Source organism: Strix uralensis, chromosome 6 (assembly GCF_047716275.1).
Source record: "Strix uralensis isolate ZFMK-TIS-50842 chromosome 6, bStrUra1, whole genome shotgun sequence".
Classification (NCBI taxonomy): domain Eukaryota; kingdom Metazoa; phylum Chordata; class Aves; order Strigiformes; family Strigidae; genus Strix; species Strix uralensis.
This window is the reverse complement of record NC_133977.1, coordinates 24,463,349-24,485,825: the sequence shown is the minus strand read 5'-3', so window position 1 is coordinate 24,485,825 and position 22,477 is coordinate 24,463,349. Positions and strand designations below refer to the sequence as shown.

The window sequence follows — 22,477 nt, the reverse complement described above, 5'->3', positions numbered from 1 at the left end:
TTTACATCAAAGAAACTTTCATTAATGCAGAATGTATTATTGTGAATTATGACCAATTTTGTGAAAGTTAAAAGAAAACATTGGATTTGGGTATTCCCACACAGGGAACACGTATACCATGTTTGAAGTAGAAGATATAGTTTATTTCAACTACAGCTAGAGAAAAAAAGTCAATTTCTGATAAGATTTTTAGTATTATATTTATAATCAGTTATGTAAAATAAGATTACCAAAATCAAAGAAAAAAAAATAGTTTGGGAGGCACCTTTGGAAGTCAGCCAGCTCAAAACAAGGCTAAGGTTACCTACCTTATATCACCTGCAGTAAGAATTCAGTAAGTTCAAGGGGTCTGTTCCAGGTTGCTTCCCCATGTCCTGCCACGGGGACTCTCCAGAATCTCCCAAGGTCCCTTAGTAAATCCTTCACCCACCATATTCCACCCTGCTCCTCATGCAAGCCCAGGCTTCTTTTACCAGCTCTCTGTTAGTCCTCAGCACCACCTGCTCCTCCAGCTTCCTGGTTTGTGTTCTACCAGGTACAGCTTGGAAATACTTGCTGCAGGTTTTTTGCTGGTCTGTAATCAAATTCTCCTTTCTGTTTCTCTGCTTAAGTATTGGGCCATCGCTAACACAACTGCAAAGCAACAGCAATAAATGATGTCAAACCAGCACAGCTCCCAAAAAACTGCAGCTGAAAACTTCCCTCCTGAACAACAAAAATTAATTAGGAACTGAAAGAGAATGAGTTCTTTAAGCTACCCCAAATCAAGGTTTAAAAAACAGAAGACTTTTTTTTGAAATTAGGAAAGTCCTCTTTAATAATAATTAAAAAAAAATGGCAGAGAAAATGTAACAAAAACTAACAAGATACAAGTTAATATCATACTGCAGAACCCAAACCTGTGTTTCACTGGATCTGAAACAGTAAAAAATAAATGTACACATATCCTGTTTTTTATCTATCAGAAAGCTCAAAACATTATTGTTTCCTTTAGGTCATAGCAGCAAAGCAGATGTCTATAACACAAAATACATTTTTCCATTAAAACTGCTAAAATTCTGAAGCAATCTTTATTTGCTGTTATGAATAACATTGTTATGACATAATAAATGTGACAAGATTTTTATTAGGTGATTCTAATGACTATTTTAAAAATTAGTAATTTTGTTGTTGATTTTTCACATAGTAAATGACAAGTTCTGTAAAATGGTCAGAGAGCATAACTGCACAGACAAATCTTTTGAAAAATTTTAGAAAGCAGGTGTGCTTTGTTAGTGCTTTATAGTCTGCAAACACCAATTGTGTCAGGTTTTCTCCCTCAGATGTTGGAAAAGAATATGATTTTTTTTTTTCTTCTTGCAAATAAGATACAGGACAGGACAAGGGGGAGAAGAAAGCAACTACCTCCCCCCCAAGTAAATATACAGAAGATGAAAACTGACTACAGAATGTAAAAGACAAAGCAAAGAGTACAGTAAGACCTCTTTCAGTTCCTCATTCTGGCCAGACAGGCTCTCTATACCTCACTTAATGGGCTCATTAGTGTAATCTGAGTCAATTTTTTGTGCCTAATTTCCTAGTGAGGCTCAGCTGCTGCTCTGCAAATGGATACAGGCTGGGTGCAATCAGTAAAACCTGGCTCGGGTTATAGTGATATGGAGGCAAAATTCCCAAATCCATTCTGTGTCTTTGTGCAAACACCCTGAAAATGGAAAATTGCATCAGCATACATCATTGCAGAGATGTATGGCAGGATGTTCTTGAAAAGGTTCACACAGCAGGTTCAGAAAGGATTTAGCACCTCCAGTATATTATTGAATTTTTATATGTATCAGAAAAAAACCTGTTTACTCATGACATCCATTAAAAAGCCACAGAACCAGAATAAGCCTGTGAAATTGAGATGACTGTTCAATACCAATTATTCCTTTCAGTTCAACAGCCTGAAATGCAGTCCTGTGTTGCTACAAGAGATTTTGAGGCTGTCAACCACATTGGCAAAGTTCACTATCTGCTTCCCAGTGAACATGAGAGCATGAGACGAAACGAGAAAATATGCTACAATACGTGACACCATGATGGTAAGTCACAGGAGATAAAGACGAAAGCAGACATGTATCAGAAACTGAATTCTCACAACAAAACCTTGCTCACTTACTTCCAGCTAAAAGTTCTGTTCACAGTAATGAGAGATTTTGGAGCAACGCTAATGCCACTGTTTATACTGCATCCAATCTGTACACAGAAAGCTTTATTTTCTAAATATTTGAATCCACACTAAAAAAAACCCAAAAATGAACAGATGCAGTTTTTAATACCATTTTTTAATAAATCAACAGCAAGAAAATACTAGCATACTTTAAGTTGCATATTCAGTTCTTCCCAGAGGAGTGCCCTAAAGAATAGCTGTGTCCCCTAAGTAAAGCCAGAACACAGGAGCTGGACAGATCTCTATCAAAGATGATGGTTCTACCGGTGTCCTGCGGGGAGGTAACTGAGTTATGGGAACAGAACAGCAATTGCCATCAAAACCTGCAGAACCTTGACAACATGGGGTATTAGAAAGGACTGGAATGAAAGAAAACCTCTCTTATTTGGCAATCCCAGTTATCCTTTTTCTTTCCCCTCATCCACTAAACTGAATATAAATTCAAAATAAAGTTTGTTTATATAAACTGCATCCCTGAATAAACATGCATGAGTATATGTATTTATGAAATAGGAAAATACAAGTATTATTAATTTCCTAAGCTTGTAAAGCAGTTCATATGAAAACTGCCAAATAGTAAGAATATTAGAAAAAAACACAGAAGTGTTTGATAATCTGTTAGTAAAAAGATCTTGTCTTGGCCACAGTTAAACTATCTGAATTCAAATTTAAGCCTTAACATGACCTAGGCTTTGAAGTTCCTGGATTTTGACAAGATCTGAAAAGAACATTATCTGACCTTTAGTCCTGGGTGATCTATTTAGGTAGTTCATTCCAAGTTAAAAGTGATAGCTAGCTTTTTCTTGAGAAACTGCAACCTGGCCTCAGTTATAATTTAATAATTAATAAATCACACCATTTTTGAAACAGAAAATGAAAACGCTTCCATAGTTGAACAGGAAAACAGATATTCACAGATGTATAGGAATATGAATTGACACACAAGAGGCAAGAATTTGCAGCAGATCAAGTCTGGAAACTAATTACCAACTCTTAATTAGCAGGTCTATAAGCCAAGTAACTTTTTTTAAAAGCCTAAAATATAAGACAAAATGGAATATATGGAATAACCATTTGTTTATATTGCAACATTATTTTTTTAGTTTGAATTTAAATCAGTATTTTGAATCAAAACCTACTGAACGCAGCCTTTCACTACTAAAATTTAAAATCAAGATGGAACTGTTGATTAAACTCAGATTTAGATTATTTCCTTTTTCTACGGTATTTTACTATTATTGATGATATATGTATTAAAAAAAAAAATCACAGTTACATTCAACTTCAGCTTTACTGTCAAAAAGCAATCTGATCTACAAACAAAAATATAGTTAATATAAGGAAATGAGTCTTGTCATCCGCATATTATGTCCTGACCAATTCAATTAATATAGCACAATAACATTTCACAATTACATTTACATACATTTCTGTGAGTTTACTAAATCCCTTACTTTTTATAAATATGAACACTAATGTAAGATTGTGCCTTCACTTTGACACTGTAGCTACAGAATATCCATAGGAATGCCCATCAAGCAACAGTGTCAGGAAGGCATAGACAAATCAAAATGTGTTAGAGATTCAAAGAAACTCCTCCAGCTAAAGCAGAAAATATATATAGGAAATATACACCTGTTATCTAAACAGCAATGTAGGAACATGCAGAACATGGTAACATTACAAACAGCATAGCAGTTAGAGGGGATGTAATGGAGCGAGAGGAAACAGTGATGGCCTTTTTCCTCATGCCAAATTTATCACAAAAAAAGAAAAGCAGGCACCAGCATCGTCATTGTACCCAAATGTTAACCAAGCTATTTTCACTATTATGCCAGTGGCTGAAGTAAAAAGATAGGAAGCATTCCCTTTGGTTTTCCTATACTAAAAGTCAGACCTATTTCGCTACAGAATTGCTTTCTATCACAAGTAAAAGACAAAGGGTAAAAAGATTGTGAAAGAAACTTGAAAAACAGATTGCTTGGATTTAAGTCTTAGAAAATGTTATGGTGAGACTAGGATGATAACCACAGGTCTCCTTCACAATCAAATGAGCCCTGCTTTTGTTAAACTCCATCTGTTTTGCTCCGTTTTGTTCAGGGATGTAATTCTTTTAAAAAGAAAATTTTTCCCTATGACCACTGAGTCTTTTCTGTAAACAATGTTAATTCTCTAAGTCACTTTCAGACACTCATGTGATCATAAACCAGAACAATGGAGCTTCAAGACAGCTTTGGCACTCATTTTCTCTGGGGCTTGAATCCAAAAGTCTTTATATTTTTTGAAGTATTTGTCCTCCCTCATCCCTTTTTTTTCTTGGTTTTCTATTTTACTTGGCTCTATATTGTGAGACAGGTCTGCATTAAAATTTATCTGACAGTACACCCAGTTGGCAAGAATACAACAGGAAACCTTTCTCAACTTGCACAAAACCATACAAAACCCACACCACAGAAGTCTCTAAAGGATAGCCAGAAACACATCTCTCGTTTTCATTTACTTTGTTCATTTACTCGTTTCTGAAAAATTACTGCTGTTCTAGATTGTATAAACAACAGTTATGGACAACAAAAAATTAACTGGATTAGATTAAGTTATTCTAAAACAGAACCCCAAAGTTAATGCTACCCTTGCACCTGCAGGGGAAATGATGAACAAATAAACAGATATGACAGTATCCTCTAAAAGAAAACAAAATCTGCTGAATGAAAAAAGAAATCCAAATCTGAAATAGTAATCTAATTTCATAATTATTTTCTTTCCACTGAAAATGTTTTGCTCTCCACATTTAAACTTAGAGTTTCAAAATCAAGATTACACTGGTTGAAATCAATTGCCAGCTGATATATGAATAAGAGGCAGCAGAAAAACACTATACCACATTGGATTGTTGAAAAGCATTGAAATATTGATAGTAATTAAGGAAGCATTATTATTGATAATATAAGAATCAATCCAGGGAAATATGTTCTGCAAACAATCTACCTGATTCAGAGCCCAGTTTCAAGGATTCTCTCAATGAGAAAGAACTTTCAGCAATTAAGTATAAAAGATTCTTGAAGATCAGTGAGAAAAGGATCAACTTGTATGAGCTATTTCATGATAATCTGTAGACAAATGTGTTTGGTGCAATCCACTCTTCTGGTCATTGATAACATACAAAGAATTCAAAAGAAAATTCTTTTTTTCACCTCATAGTAGTATGATAGATATACATATTTTTCCAAACATGCTCAAAAATTCAATGACTAATGAGACAGAGTTGATAGTGTTATTGACCTAGCTGAAATATATTTATTTATATTGTATATATATTGTATATTATATTTATATTATATTGATAAATTCTGAAATATTAAAAATGTTTGCAATCATTGAATCAGCTGCATGACTACAAAAAAAAAATCTACCAAGTTCATGCTATATTATCAGGGCGTGCCACTTGGTAGAAGAAAAAAACCATGGAAATACATCTGCTGATAATACCCATTCAGAAGTCACAGAACCATCTACTGGCTTGGAATCACCAATTTCCCCCACAATTCACAACCCTTCTGAACAAACCCACCTGGGCACTTGGCATGGTTCAACAAGTCAGGTTGGACAGGGCTTTGGCAATATGATCCCGTGAAAGATGTTCCTGCCCATCTATGATGACAGGCCTGTCTGCCTGTCCCTGCCTGAAAGATGTCCCTGTCTCCAATACAGAGGTAAATACCCTTTTGATCATTACAGGCCCCACCTCACACACATGAAAGCACTTCCTAGAGTCCCACTTTTACTAATATAGCATCATTAGCACAGGAAATACCTAAATTGATTTTCCTGATAGTTATCAGTGTTTGTTCATTATCAAATCTACAACCATTAGGAATACTTCTGGAAGTAACACCTGCTAATCATTTACTTTGCAGCACAAAGCACCAGATGAATATGGACAACCTACAGGCGGATCTTTGAAAATATACCTACAGTAACTCATAGTAGTCATAAGCATATAGGGGATGGACATACCCCCAATTCTTCCAACTCAGATTTGCAACTGGCAAAGGTGGCTATATCACAATGTGCCTTTTAAAAAATAGTCATTTAGAGGAATTATATTCCAGGTAAAGGATTACTGGTAAAATAACGGGTAGCATTCCATAATACTGGATCAAATTCATTCTTCATGCAATTTTGTCATTTTAAGGGAGGATCTGGAATCACCCTAAAGTAAATATGCAATTGAATGAAAGAGTCTTGCTATAAGCTCTGTAGTAAATGTGGAGTAAAACAAGAAATTTGAGGGCCTTTTTTTCTTTTTTTGCAACATCTGAAGCAACGAGAAGGGCTCGAGAGGCCATATCTCCTTCCCAACCCCTGCATCAAAGCTGAGAGAGCAGATGGCAAACTGCGTATAAACAAAAGCTCTTGGGCGGATTAAAACATGAAATTTAAAGAAAACTATTAGAAATACCCATAATATGTTTTCTTCATGTGAAAATATTCTTAAAATTAAATATTTGTATTATAAACAGCTTTTTCAAACTCATTGTGAAGATTTCAAAAATAGCATTTTCCATCATGCATTTTGACATCAAATACTGTATTATTGGCTAAAGCTTCCTGTATTGACTACCACCGTTTAACTCATATGCACATTTATAACTTCTGTGTGCAGAAGAAAATCAAATGGTGTCAAATTCAGAATAAGAAGTGCCAAAACTCAACCCCATATTTCTCTGCTTTTCCATTGGATTAAAGACATCTTTTTAGACAGCCATGTGAAAAACAAACAACAAAAAAACCCCAAACCAAACAAAAAACACACCAAAATGTAATTTAGTACATGAACTAATCTATTGTTCCTTGATGTAGGCACATAATATACATGTAGTAGTACATAGCTCCCGAGAAACAAGGGAGTCTTTGCCCCAAAGTGCTACCTTGCTGCAGAAAGCAGCAATAATATTGCACAACCACAATATAATTAAAACAGAATTGCAAGACATTCACAGAAAACATTTCTTAAAAAAGCACCTATATAAAATGCAGCAGTTGGTTTAAAAAAATAATTTCCTTTTTTTTTACTTAATTCACCACCACTTCCTTTTTCAGGCAAAAAGAAAGAAGCTGGTTCAGACCAGACCACCAGAGTCACTGTACCTTATCAGCACTGTGGAATGACACTCAGCTTCAAAACCTTCAATGTTCCTTTCTTTCCAGTCATACAGGAGGAATAAATAATTTAATCAGGTATTCATCAGGAGAGTGGAATAGCCTATTAGTCTGTGCCTGCATTCCTTCCCCCTCACTTCCTTGCATCTCTTAGAACTCCAGACAAGGTGGAAGTATGTCTTTTTTTTTTATCTGTGTATTTTATAGCTTAGACAAAAAACACTTCTATGAATGAGCTTAAGAAAGAAAAAATTGTGTATATCTTCAAATTCACGCACATTTACATTTCATAAATTACTTACAAAGTACCAAGCTACTGTCATTTGACACATTCATCCAAAGATGAGAGGAACATTGTCCTCAGCCTGACTGATCAGGGACAGAGTCTAAACAGAAAAACTGAAAGATCATCCTTATTTATTATTTCCATTTGAGCTGGACAAGAAACCTTGTTAACAACAAATACAAATGGAGCAGCAACTAGTGTCCTTGTCAGACACTGTTGTCCTGCTTCTAACATTTTAACATAAATGTTTTAACAACATAAAAGCTTGAGAAAAATAAAAATATATTAGTACTGCTCTCAAACATACAATATGCCTGTGTTTGGCCCTAGAAATGATGGCATTTTCTTAAAAGAATGGGAGCTGCTGTTCTGAGGCTTATAAATGCTTGATGCTATTTGCCTTCTGTTTTATTGCCACATTGTCAACCATTTCTCTAAAAAACAAAAACCAACAGTCATCACTTCCCCAAGAACTAGAAATTTACTTATTTACTTTTTTCTTACAGTGAAAGCTAATGGTATGGTATAGTATGGTGGCTGTAAAATAAAAACAAACACAAACCCACCAAAAAAAACAAACCACAAAAAACTCACAGCCCCAAAACACAAACCTTGAAAAACACTTTACAATGTAAGAACTTGAGATTTGAGATTCATTTCTAGACTAGAGTGACTTTGGTTTCAGTGCAGAACACTCTACTTCTGTATCTATGCACCTCAGCAAAATTATAATTGTTCAGCAGATCCATGCAGTACTATTTAATTTTAAAGTAATCCCTATGATTTGTCATTTTAGAGTTGTCAAATAATTTTTTTTTTTAGATTAATAGAAACACTCTCTCACCCTTCACATGCCTTTAAATTAGTATGTAATTGTTTGAATCTTGTGGGTTGCTGGTCCATTTGGCCCTGTGTCCAACTCAAAGAAATTAATAAAAAGTAAGTAAAGTGCTATGCAGCAGAAAGTGCATAATTTACAACAGTCTCAAAAAACAGTGCTTCTGAAAGGCTCTGGGAAATCTTTAGAATCCACAAAACAAGAAGGTGAAAAAGCACAAGGCTACAATAATTTCTGTACTCTCTTTTCACAATAGATAAAACTTCTCAGAAAGCAAGTGTCTGAAGACTTTGTGGAGAACTGAATCAGCTTTCTACAGCAGCAAACAAGAGACACTCTTAGTTTTGTAGTGCCTCGCCAAAGTCCATTTCAAGCTTCTGGACTTCTCCAAATTATTATCTCAGATATATTGGTGCACATGTTTCATGACAGCAGTATGTGTCTTATCCCTAAATAGAAAACCACTGTGATTATTCAAAAAGGAAATAAATGCAGATACTTTTGCTCATAAGTGTAAATCATCACAAACCCAATCTCTGTTTACTTAGTGCAGCAAAGCCTCTGGAAGTCATTATTTTATTCCTTTTCATCATCCATGAAGTCATACATCATCACTACATGGAAGGAAAGAACTCTGCTTGAATTCAGTGAAAGGACAAAGAGGCAGCAAGATGAAAATAAAATATGCCTCTAGGGATCAGGAGACGGAAGGAGAGTTAAGGAAAGAAAGAAAAAATATGTCATCATGGCTATTTGGTGCTCCAGACAAATGGACTCTTCTTTCATTCAATTTATTAAATCTAATTAACAAAATAATCTTTTCTAAGCCACAGAAACTGCTACAAAATATCATTAAATATCATCTCTGAATCATCATTAAATATTAACCACAAGTATCTACACCATGAAAGCTTTAAGGCACGTCTTCTCTATGACAGTCTTCGTCTTACAAAAAAGAACTGAAAATTGATACATCACTTGAAGGACATACAATAGATTTAAGTCTTTAAGATTATAAAGGTAAAAAAAAAGTAACAATTCTCATTGGTTTTACTTACTTATATATTCTTTAGAAGTCCTCCAAGGCATCACTCTAATTCGGAAATATCTTTTCTCACCTAAAACTGAGGGTCATGTTATTAATGAAGTTAATAACTTGAGATCTCTTTTTAACATAGGAAATTATAATGATGTAAAAATACATCATTACATGGGATGTATCTAACATGGGAAAATATGATGATGTAAGAATACATCAGTCAGCCTTCAAACAGAAAAATAAGATTCTGAGAATTAGGATCTATTATTGAATCTAAATGTAAGTTAATTAACATTTTTCTTAATAAATGTGGCACAAAATATAGAGCTCAAAATTATCTAACACAATGGCCACTATGTCATGTAGTTATGCTCTTTGAAATCTGATGCGCAGGTTACAGAAGAAATACAGGCTGTGTTGATCAAGAATTTTGAATCCATCAGTGACAGGACTGAGTGCAGGCAGAGGTCAAGCAAGATACACTATCTTATATCCACCAACATAGATTGTGAGATTAACAGAGGTTCAACACAACCCATCACCACCACAAAAAGCTGGAGTCCAAGTCCCCAAATAAGTACTGTAGCAAAAAAGGAATTGTATTTTTACTAAGGTAGGAGAGAAGAAAAAATAGATTACACCATGAAAACCACTGTCACCTACCCAGTAAGTGGCTCTGTTCCTGGACGAGATCCCTCTGACTGTGCTGAACTTGAGGTCTCTATTTTAAATAAAGATATTTCAGGTTTTGATGAGGTAAGGAAGGTAGTCACCTTCATGGCAACCTTAATGTGAGATGACTCCAAATATGAAGTTCCTTCACCCCCACTGCTCTTTCTATAGACATGTTTAGCTAAGCAGTGCCTCCACACTTATTTTCTTCAATAGCTATCACCTCACTGGACTGTTTTTAGAGCCCCACTCTCTCCTTCCTCTCGTCTCAGTTGGCTTGTATGTATTCAATGACAACCACCACTAGAATTACTCTATCCAGTAATTTCAGCTCCTGAATAATGACCCTCCCCTTCCCCCACCAAGTATCTAGTTAGGAAAAAAAAATAAATAATTTTGAACCACCCTATGCACTACAGAAATAAATCCAGCAAAACTTGTAGCAAATCATAAGTTTCTTCAACAAAATGCTGCAAAGCCTTTTTAAATACATTGTAGCTACTCAATATACTGTAACTGCTTTCCTCTGCTTCTGACTATACCAATTAATCTGGGTATACATATTAAAAACTCTGAAGGTACTGCATACCTTCAAATTATTGAATTTATTTCAGTTCCTTTGAGGTTTTCTGCTTGAATATAAACCTTGCTGTAAGAGAAGAGTTCCCAGATAGAATCAGGATGGAGATACGAGAGCTGAGCAAGCACAGAAAAAACACACCACTTACTGGTCAACCACAGTCTCAATGCTGAGGAAATGTGCAGCTCCCAGACAGCAGGTACCAGAGAAGCCACTGATGAATTTAGGGCAAAGAAGCACAAGTCCCTACCAGGTGGCAGACTTTCAAACCAAACATTTCCTCGCTGGCTGGCCAGCGACTCATAAGGCACACTTCTCACTATTATAAAGTATTTGCAGACGAGTTGATCAAACCAGATGGCCAAGAAGTATACACACATTCATTAAGCATTTGGGTACTAGAAACAAACAGCTCCTTCCTGGCTGCTATCTGATCAAATATCAAATATTTCCTCTACACTTGTGGTTAAACTGCCAGCATGAGAGGGCAATCATCACAGTGGGTGGAGGCAGCAGCCTGAGAGTAAGTCAGAAGGAAATGGTGGAGACACAAGGTTGGCTATGGTAAGAAACACGAGGTGTGAAATGGTCAAGAATTACTAATGGAAAGAACAGACAGCAAATGCAGTAGGAAGAGGAGGATGCAGCCTTTATACAATCTGTAATAGCTCATCCACTGATCTAAAGTTATTTATACACAGTAAAAATATCTGGACATTATGAGAATACAACATTCTCAGGGATGTTGTAAATAGTCCAAGACATACCTTATACATTCAGGAAATCTGGAGATGTATTAATGAACACAGTAGGATTTCAACTTGCATACTCAAGGCACAAAAAACCCCCTTGTCAATGATATTGTAGCAAGGTAAATCAGTATCTATAAAAGTACTGTAAAGTCATATGCACCTTAAAATGAGATCAAAGTGGGTTTCAAGATTGTGTTTACTATTTGGTTATTATTCCTCCATAATATCTTCTCACTGTATTATCTACTCATTTTCCTACCAGGATAATCTGTACAGTAAATCATAGTTGTCCAGATACAAAGCCAAACAGTGAGTCAAATGCAAAGAGCTTGCCTAGCTTTTTCCAGGAACTCAGGCAGCAAGACTTGGCGGTCTCTCAGGAGTACCCACAAGACAGACCAAAACTAGAGATAACCTGCCTGCTGTTGCACTGGGTGCAGCATAAATAGCATCAGATCTCTACACCCTGGCAAGCACGCTGGGCATAGTACCACTCCCTACGGCACCCCAGCACTGCTGGCCCCTAGATGGAAGGAACAGCCGCTAGAGAATATGTGCTCCAGCCTGTGTGCAGGAGCAGGTAAGGCTGCAAGGGCACAGAGGGACACTATGTCTCCTGGCTACTCAGGCCACTCTGTCTAAAATATGGCAATTTTAAACAAGAATTTTACATTCAAAAGTTCAGGAAAACATTGGATAATGATTCTGCAAATGCATCATCTGAGACAGATACCATTTCAGGCTAAAAGAAAAATAAACTAGATCTATATGTCAATAATCTTGTCAACAGAATAAATAACCCAAGAGGATCAACTAAATGTGTAGATACAAGGGGGTTTCGCATTTAATATCTGCCACAAATATATCACAAAAGTGCATATTCTCAAAGAGGCTTGCTGGAGCACTGTTGTTTTGCCTTACTTAACTTACTGAATTCCAGACAAGAAAATTTCATGGTGTGACTTTCAAAGAATCCAAGCTTGACAGAGAACTTGACAGAACTTCTGTGGAAATAACTGTATTAAACTCACCTGCTCACACATGAAAATATATTTAAATTTCTGTTGTGTTGGGTTTTTTTCTAGTATGCAACAACTGCATGCAAGACAGTTTAATTCTTCTTCTAAAATTCTGCTCTGCTACTGAATTTCTACAGTGGATTTCTTCCAAGACTTTAAGAAAACTATAGTGAACTTATTACATTGCAGGGGAAAAATGCAAACTTGTGTTTAGAAATGTGAGAAAGAGTTTAATCTCCTATCTGGAAATCAACTAGCTGATGGTGACAAAAACCTTAACAAGAGGAACAGGACAATTGATGGGAAATCTCCCCTGATAACAGACCAATGTGCTTCAGCCAGCACCACCACTCAAATTGAGAATGACTCAACTCTCTCTAAGGAGCATGACATCTGTAATTATTATTGATAAATACATCCTTGTCCTGAGCTGAGTTTACAATTTATTTCAACAGGAGGGAAAAATCCTTCTGAAGATTAAATTATACCAGTTTTCTCTATATATGTTCTGGATTGTATGCATATATGCAGTCCCAAAGGACACACTGTAGAAGGCATCCAACTTAGTGTCCCTACAAAAAAATTAAATGTGAACATATGTGCTTAAAGGATTGGATCCAGGGATAGTATGTTTCCTTGGCCTGTAATAAGGTAGAATGTCTTTTACATGCTATCACTGCTTGTTAGTAGTAAGTATGTATTAACAATAATTTAGCTTTGCTTATATGAAGAAAAACCAAAGTATTTACAAGCATTACCTCAAAGCTTCATCTCTGCCTCAAACAAGAGAAACAAATTTTAAAATAAAATATTGAAAGTAAAAACTGTCCATATCAATATTGTACTGCTGGTAATAAAACCTTAGATTAACAAAATCTACTTAAAAGCCTAGGTATTTGGTATAAACTTTAGCTAAACACACCTTTAGAAGACCATTTAAAAAACACAGCGTTTTTAAAAACATGTAAGAAAGAAGCAAAAACCAAGAGCCTAGATGAAACTATCCTCCTGAATCCCTAACACAGACAGGTGAAGGGATGGAGTGTGGGTGAAGATAACATTAAAACCCTTGGACTGGCTAATGGCAAACCTGGCCCTCGGCAAATCTTGCAGCACCCTGTGCACACCTCCGACTGCCCCGAACCTGAGTGTGATGCATACAGCAGAGCTCTGCCTTCCCACCCCGACACACCCTTTTTCATCAGGGCCGGCCAAGGAGCCGCTGTGTTTCTCACAGAGAGAGATCAGAGCCAACATACAGGATGGATTCTTCCCATTTGCCTGCAACAAGCTGCATTTGGCAAACAACAACAACGATGCAGCAACTGGTTGGATTCTAATAAAAAGATTTTTGGTCCACTTAGAAGCTAGAAGATGTTTCTCCACACACACACTATTGACATGAAAATGGCAGTGTCAGAACTGCCTTTCATTCCACATGAGAATTCACACCTTAATAGTGCTGTCGTGCTATGCATCAAATGGTAAACACGTCATTACAGCAACTCATCTTACAAAATACTAAGGTCTTGGGGGTTTTTTTTGTTGCTAACTCCCACACATATATTTGCTCTAAAACAAGTTCAACTGGGGGGGAAAAAAAAAAAAAAATCAAATTTTCCCTTCCACTACTTAATTTTGTTTCTTTCATCCCACTGAAACTAGAAGTCTTTTTAATATATTTCAGAAACAATGAGATATTTTGGTAATGAACCATTATATACATTGGAATCTTCAAGTTAAATGGCAAAATCTGAATTTACATAAGTAGGATGAAAGTGTACTGAAATTAATTTTCTTGATGAAAAACTTCCCACTGCATGACTTTTCATAAAGCAACCATGTACTTTTGTATAAGGGTTGCTCCCATCATTCGTTTTCCAAAATTTTTTCAGGTTGAAGCAGTACCACTCACACGGAGAGCACAAAGTGCACTTTTCTAAATAACTACTCTTTGCATAAGTCATGATAAACCAATTTGGGAAAACAAAGTAACTTTGCTCTACCTGGAGTACAAGATGGGATGCGAGAAGTTTAGAGTTAAGATAACAAGGTGCATAAGAACAATTAATGTGTTGGGTTTCTATTTTCTACACAAATACCCAGCAGGTAAGGCTGCCCGAGATGAGAACATGACGTTCTTCTGAGCTTTTCCTGTTGCTCTCTCTCCTCTGCGTGCTTCTTCCATCTTTCTACAGATGTGGTCACCACTGCTTAGCAACCAAGGGGACATGATGGCACAGAGGAGAATCCTCCATCTAGATCTCACCCTGCTCCACCTCCACGGCTGCCAACTCTCTTTCACGGCAAATGAAGAAGAATATGTTTTCTTTGTTGCCTCAGAGATACCAAGTGGGACCTCAGATGTAGCTCGGTGTGAGCGCAATTTTCTTTCCTTTATGGGTGTATGGGAGAGAATTTAACAAGCTGGAGACTACGAGAACCTGAGACTTGCTGATAAACCAGCTCCCCAAATGCTAATGCCAGTTAATAAAATTAAAAAAAAAAAGAAAAAAAAAAAGAAAAAAAAAGAAGAAAAGCAAAAAAAAAAAAAAGAAAAAAAAAGCAAAAGCCAGATGCCGCGGTGATGGGGACGAGAGAAGCACCAGAAAGACAAGGGGATCCGCCGCACACCCTACCTACTGCTACCCAGCGCTCCAGCCGTGCTCCTGGGCGAGGCCAGGCGAGGAGGGGGCAGCGGGGCTCGCCAGCGGCAGCTAAGAGCAAAGTCCGGGCAAACCCCACAGGCAAAACCCAGGACGGAAAATACTCACTTCGCCCATGCCACAGGTAGGGGTTGGCTCCGCGCTGTAGGGCGGCCGCCGCCTCCCAGCCGCTGGGACCGTCTCCTCCGCTCGGCTCGGCTCGGCTCGGCTCCCCGGCTCCCCCGCCCCGCCCCGCCCCGCCCCGCCGCAGCCACCGCCCCCCGCCAGCCTCGCCCGGCCCCGAGAACGGAGCGGCCGTGCCCGCCACCGCAGCGCCCCCTCGCGGAGGCCGCGGGCCGGGCGGGGCTGGAGGGCGCGGCCGGGCCGTGGCGCAGCCCCCGGGCGGGGGGGAGCCGCGGGGCGGGGGCTGCCCGGCCGTCAGGGCGGAGCGGCGGGAGCGCGCAGGGGTCCCCGCGGGAGCGGCGGTGGCCCGGCGGCGCCGTTGGGGCTGCCGCTGCCGGCAGGCGGCCACCTCGAAACTCTCCGGCGGGACAGCGCGGTTCCTCCGGGCAGCCATCCCGCTGCCGCCGGCTACGCCGGGCAGCCCCTCGGCGAGCCGGAGAGGGGGCCCGACCGCCGCGGGGCGGGTGGCGACGCCGGGGGGCGCAGGCGGCGGGGCCCGGGGGGCGAGGGGCGCGGCTCTGCCCGCAGGTGGCGGCGGCGCGCGGGTCGTGCGCGGCCGCTGCCTCTTGCTGCCCTTCGCTCCCGTGGGATGCTAAAGGGGTTTCTGGGTGGGAGCCGTTCCTTGGTGTCCCTGGGCCGCAGTCCAAGGCCGTGACATTAGAGGTTTGCCTAATGCGCTTTTAAAAAAATAGAGGCGCGTTTTTTCTACTGATGGCTAATTGTAATACCTTTTGAAGGTCTCTTGGAAAGCATGCAATGAAAAATAAGCTACTCCGCAGCTCAGTGCGGGAAGGGGGTTTTATGTGGTAGTTTGCTAAAGCAAGCGCCTCAGAGTTGTTGGGTCGTACTTAGACAATAAAAATGTTCTCCATGCTTCTGGGTGTGCACAACAGACAATGGTTCTGAACGGATTTTAAGGGAAAACAGGCACCTGAAGAGCACTAAGCATTAGAGCTGTAGAGCCTCATTTCTTACAGTGTGTATCTAAAAGCATTATGGAGAGCTAGCTGCAATCAAAACCACAGCTAAGCGTGAGTTAAAATGCTTAGCCCCTGTTAAAATGCCAGCCCACCTAGGCTGCACAGTGCTTTCACCATCAGGGCTTCATATTTCCGAAGGCCTCCTGCTGTGGCCTGGGCACATTGTCTGCACCGATTCCCCACGCTGATGTTCTTAGAACCTCAGTGGATCTAGAAGGCTGTATAAATTAGCCACATCTGTAGTTTTTGTCTGTGGTCATAGCATAAGACCATGAAAAAAATCACTGGAAATACCTTGAATTCCCTGCTGCTTCAGAGCAGGGAAGGACAACATAGGATAGTTTTGATGTCAGTATGAAAACTCAGCATATACCTGTCACAACAGAATACTAATCTAAGTAATAGCAATTGTTTTCTTCATCTTTAGAAATAAATCACCTCTCACACCTTCTTTAGAACTATGAAAAAATACATTAATAAAATTCACAAGCATAAATTTGAAAATGCTCCCATGTGATGTCTTCTGTGCTCACATTTGCTTGCCCCAAATCTGTCACTTTTCCTGATGCAGCACCAGGATACCACAGCAGGGAGGAATTGGTGCCAAGAGGACATTTTCCTCTTCACTTCTATAATTTTTGCACAGGTAGCAGGGTCACATATTTCTGTAGCACACTTGGTCGTTTCCCCAAGTTGGGTCAGGTTTGGCACCAGCCCCCAGCCACATGGAGCCTGCATAAAACGCTACCCAGGCTGTCCTCTGTGACTGCCGGAAACCAGCTGCTTGATTGTGTCTGGTTCTCTTTTCATTTTAAATAAATTTTAAAAAATTAAAAGAGGCACTTATTCCCTGCGGTGTAGTAACAGTATTTGATAGCTTAAGTCTGGTTACTCCAAACAACATATATTCTAAGAAGCTGTAATTTAGCACAGGAGACAGTGTTACCTGACTTTGGTGACTGAAAATTAAACCCTTTAGATTTCTGCATGCATTTAAAGTTGAAACTGGAAGAGATCACATGAGGAGGGAGAACTTTTTATTTTTTCTTCTGACAACCCAAATAAAGTTTTTTTCCCCTTTTTACTATGTTCTTTTAAGCTGTTTCCAATTTTTTTCTTTTCCTTATCATTTTGACATTTTGGTGCTGATGTACATCTGCTTTCTGAATGCCTTGTTGAAATCTGTAATATTTCAGTATCCAGTGTTACTAGAATAGTCATGTTTGTCTTAGGGACAAGATGGGCGTGCAATATTCCAGGTAATGATGATTATATAGTTGGCTAACAATGGCAGTGCTTTTAAAAATTACTGTGCATTATACAACTGATAGATTTCCTATGACACAGAATGCTAAATTAAATAAGTAACTTGTTACATTAAATTGACATAAGTCATTCAAAAGCATCCCCACACAGCTGTGGCATTTTTCTTCTGTTTACATAACAACATTTACTGCAGTGGGATCTGGATTCATTACTAGGCTGTGATTACTCAGTGCTGGTCACACAGACAATGAGTACAGACTACGGCTAATTTACTTAATTTGGTCTCTGTTTTTAAAGTCTTAGTCATGCCCATAATAATAATAAAGCAATTATTACTACTTAATACAAGTAATAGGATCATAAGTGTAATTGCTAATTAATAAGTGAAAAGTGATGGGGTTTATCGGATGGTACAACCTGTTTCCAAGGGAGAGCTAGTGAATTGCAATAGTTAATATCATAGCACCACTCAGTGTTCAAACTGGATATAGCTTCGTAATCAGCACATTTCTTAAGAGCTGCATTGCCACCTGAAGAAATACAGTGATGGTCCTATTTATAATCTCATTAATCCTGTACGTATGGCAAAGTGCCGCTTACTTCCGGTGAGAGAAGCAAAGCATGGATACAAGTGTGCTGAATATAAACATGTTGGAAGAAAAATTTCTAGTACCTGTCTTGATATAAGTGAGCCAAATGGAAGTATTAATGGAATGGAAATTGCTACGGTTTGTTACCAGCATCTTTTCTTCAAAAGCTCAGAAAGAATTTTTGACCCATTTAGCCCTTTGGTTCCTTATCTACTTTCCTACTTAAACAGATCATCCTGAAGAACAGAACAGACTTACCCTCTGCCCACGCTTCCTGGCAAATAATATTATACTGTATAATGCATTACTGTGCTAACTTTTCATTCATGGACATGATTAGTGAGGAGACGGTCGATAATTGGCTTCAGAAAGTCTAGCCTCTTGCCTCATATTTCCAGCTTGGCATTGGGCCATGTTAAAGTCACAATGCTTGTATTAATGTGACTGTTTCCTCTCAAGGATTGGATATACATGAAATTAAAATTCTCCTGTTTTCTTCTCCAGCAATTCTTGTTTCTGTCAGTCATGAAATATTGCTGTCTCAGGAGCTGCTTCACTGGTGTCTCTGCAGTAAACCAGTATCAGCAACCTCCTCAATGCCTGTCAACAGTCAGAAACAATTAATTTCAGTTTCCAACACAAAACCAGTAATACCAATAAAGTTTGACCTACTCTACATATATGAAATGTGTACCTGTATTCTGACTTAAATTCTAAATAATCATTATTAAATTAATCTTGAAAATGAATGTGGGCAGAGATTAGGTGCTTTTGAAAATTTATTTATTTAAATCAAGCCTTTCTGCAGCTATTCACATTTCTTAAGTCTTTTTTCCCCCCAGGTTGATTAATTTTTCTCTCCTCCAGTTTTAATTGTACTTGCACAATTTCTTTATGTGATTGAAAGAGAAATTCAGCTGTTGAAGTCAAAGGCAAAACTGCCCTGAAGAAAAAGATTTTCATAGGAGCATATCATGAAGAAACAAAGTGCTTATTTCAAATAAAGTCTCTACTTTCTAAATTACATGTGTTATTACTTGTCCACCTACTGTAGTTTATTGACTGGCCACTATGTTGATTTGTAAAGAAAACCATGTCTACTAAGCCCATAAAAACCATCTTGAAAACTTTAACAAGACTTTGTGCCCACAGACTCCATAAGAGGGCACCCTTATCTAACAGCTGAATTTTATACAGAAAATATAAAAAGAGTAAAAAGGCCTTTCTAAAAGCTTTAGGAGGGGAGAAAACCCTATGGAGAGTTTAGTGAGAGACAAATCTATTAAATTATCTTCATTGTCATTTTAGTGCTGATAAGGCAAGTCTAACTTAAGGCATGCATTAACTCTCTGTTGATGTTTTTCTAAAACAACTTTGTTGAAATTTCATCATAGTCTAAAAGTTAAAATAATGTAATTAGGTCAGCAGAATTATAAAGCTTTTTTAGCATTTTCTAGTAAAATAGGTTTATTTACCCAAGACAGACTTGCTAGCAGGAGCATTGAAGTCTAACTAATACATCCTCAAGCAAGAAGCACGTTCCACCACTCCCTTTGTTTTATCTTCTCTTTCCAGAGTAAAGTCAGGTTTTCTAATTTTGTTGATAGGGAGCCAATGTTGACGAGAGTGTTAGCTGCTGTGTCTAGGTCAATTACTACTGATATGTCTGTGATAATGTCAGTGATAACATTTACATGATAAAAAGTCTGTAAACAGTGGATGAAATTATTTAATTCATAAATTGTCATCTTTAAATTGCCATGAAGATGTCTATCGATTTGCTAGGGTGTCCAAAAGAAAGGAATGCCATTTGGAAGTGTCGGAAATGTACTTAAAATATGTGTGTGTCTGTAGCAAAAAAATACTGCTCTGACAAGAAATTGTAGCATTTTCACTCATCTGCTCCCCTACTTCTGACAACAAAATTTCATTTACAAGAGCTTTGTGCTGGTTCTAACTTCCTCTGTTGACTTGTATATATTCTACTTTTCTCTTTTGTTACCAGGATACTTGAGGTAGAGTTTGGGTACAGTGGATTGGACTGGTAGTAGGATACGTGTTTCAAAAGCATTTTTAAGATACTGCTTTTGACGGCGTCTTAGCCAGGAGGAAGACTGTTGGTGTTTTTAAATGTTAAAGCAGCCTGGCTAAGTCTGTTTTCTGGAAAACCATGGTTTGGAACAGGAAATCGAAATTTAGTCAGGGCAGACTTTGTGTCCGAAGATCAACTCAGCAGCTTTTTTAAGCAGCAGCTTTGCACACTTTGTATATGGCTACTGAAAATTTGTAGCTGTAACTGCTCTGCATTTTTTCAAAGCAGACTGTAGGTCTCATTTCATTCCCTCAGAAATCGAAAAAAAAAAAAGCAAAGCAAGTTGTTCTCTGAAAATGGGAGTCAGCAATTTGCCAGGCATCGCACTAGAAATTTGTGCCAGCGGCAGACTGGAAAACCGAGGTCCCCAGGGTAGCATTCAGCTACTCTCTGCAGGAGACTTGACCCTCTTTCTGCAATACCTGGCATCATCCACTCCACATTACCAGCTTCTACAATACTGTTCACCACTTTAATATAACTTAGTTATATAATCTTATATTAAAATCTCATACATGGTCTTGAAAAAAAGTACAAGTTGTGTTATCTTTTTTACATATTGTTCCGTTGTTTTAAAAACTGAGTTAATAAAACAATGGCTGTTAATCATACATTGATTCAGAGGAATATCTAAATATAGTGGTTGGGATCTAATTTGTGCTCACGCACAGCTATGTTAACAGATGCTTTTGAAAAGTAATGCCGAAATTTTGCTTTGGATGAATGAGCTATACAGATTGTTTTAATGGTTAGAGGAGTTCCAGAAAACCTTTGTCCTCTATTTCACACATACCTCTACAGCCTTTCTGTCAACGTATTGGAACTTAAATAAATTGCATCATCACTCATCATCCCCGTAACATTTTTACTTGCAATAATGGTGGAAAGAAGATTGAGGAACACTGCCATACAGAAAATGTACTTTGGTTAAAAAGATAGGACTACTGAATCTTTAACAAAGATGTTCATTATTTAAATATAAACCCACCATTAAATTGCACTATATACCAAAAAATAGAGGTTATCTTTTAAAGAATTTGTTTTAAAAAACTCCTTTGCTGGATCCACTTCAATTTCTCAATTTACTAGTTCTGAAGACATCACACACTTTTCAAAAGGCAAAATATGTGTGAAATATGGTTATGTTTGGAATGGGGAACTTAATGCAGCAGTAAGATGGTCGTATCTAAGATGTTCAACAAGATGAAGAGGATTCTAGAGTACATCTTTCATGAGTCACTGACCAGATGTTTATGCAGAGTACTATCAGGGGAGTGGCAACATAACCCAAATAGGGGCCAGTAAATTTCAGTTTGTGCAGTTGTCAGAAAAAAAAATACTGGTGGCCATCATATTTATGCAGAAGGAAAATAATCACCAGAACAACTTCACCATCAGGCCTTAAGCTATCTATACACTGGTTTTTCACCCTTGGAAAGAGATTTGCCTTCCCTTAACTCCTAAAGAAATATTTTTAATAATAATTTTCAAATACTGACCTGTTAGAGTATTTCATGGAGCCGGTGACACTCTTGTGCAGCTGCCCTTGTTGGGATGGTTCTGGGGCACAGAGAGTGCTCTGGCAGCTACGTGGGTTGCTGGCATTTAGATCAGTTTGCTCCCCAGCATTTCAGAAAGCACCGTGCCTGCTGCAGCACTGTGCATGCTCAGCATGAGCAAGAACTGTGCACCCCACAGAAAAGATGGCAGTTACGCACGGTATGCTGCTGTGCATTTCTTGTCTGTTTGTTCTGCCGGTTAGGTAGGTCTCCCTAGGAAGTACCAGATTTGCTGGGCAAATTCGACACAGCAAACCTGTTCAGACCAACAGGACTAGGCTTCTGCCATGAGCACAGCTGTAAGGGACAGGCTGCAGCACACAGTCTTCCCAGAATACTGGCAGAAGCTGAAATACTTTTTCCAGAAAGGTTGAGCACTGTTAGTTTCCAGCAACAGATTTGTATATATGAAGGAGGCAGGGAGTTTTGGTTAGTACTTTTTTCCCCACGGACCTTTAGTTTGTCTAAGTACCTTTTTTCCCACTCAGGTGTGGCCTTAGCAGAGGCAGTTTGAACGGACCTTCTAAACAGACATTTCAGTCTGTTCCAGACCAAAAGTTTCGTCATGTGCTTGAAAACTCTTTTGCATTGTCTGGCTTTCTTTCGT

General features: G+C 38.4%; 1 protein-coding gene across 5 annotated transcripts in view; it reads right to left on the bottom strand.

Annotated features, from left to right (window-relative positions):
• LOC141945319 (sodium channel protein type 2 subunit alpha-like) overlaps positions 1 to 15,426 on the bottom strand; it is a 78,786-nt gene extending 63,360 nt beyond the window's left edge. For 3 of the 5 annotated variants that reach the window (XM_074873328.1, XM_074873324.1, XM_074873329.1), the window contains exons 1-3: positions 15,330 to 15,426; positions 10,196 to 10,253; positions 9,552 to 9,617 (exon numbers count right to left, since the gene is read on the bottom strand). The gene's annotated coding sequence lies outside the window, so the exon portion shown is untranslated. The remainder of the gene's footprint in view (positions 1 to 9,551; positions 9,618 to 10,195; positions 10,254 to 15,329) is intronic. The other 2 variants (XM_074873325.1, XM_074873330.1) reach the window with 1 other exon arrangement.
• Positions 15,427 to 22,477: the final 7,051 nt, after the last annotated feature.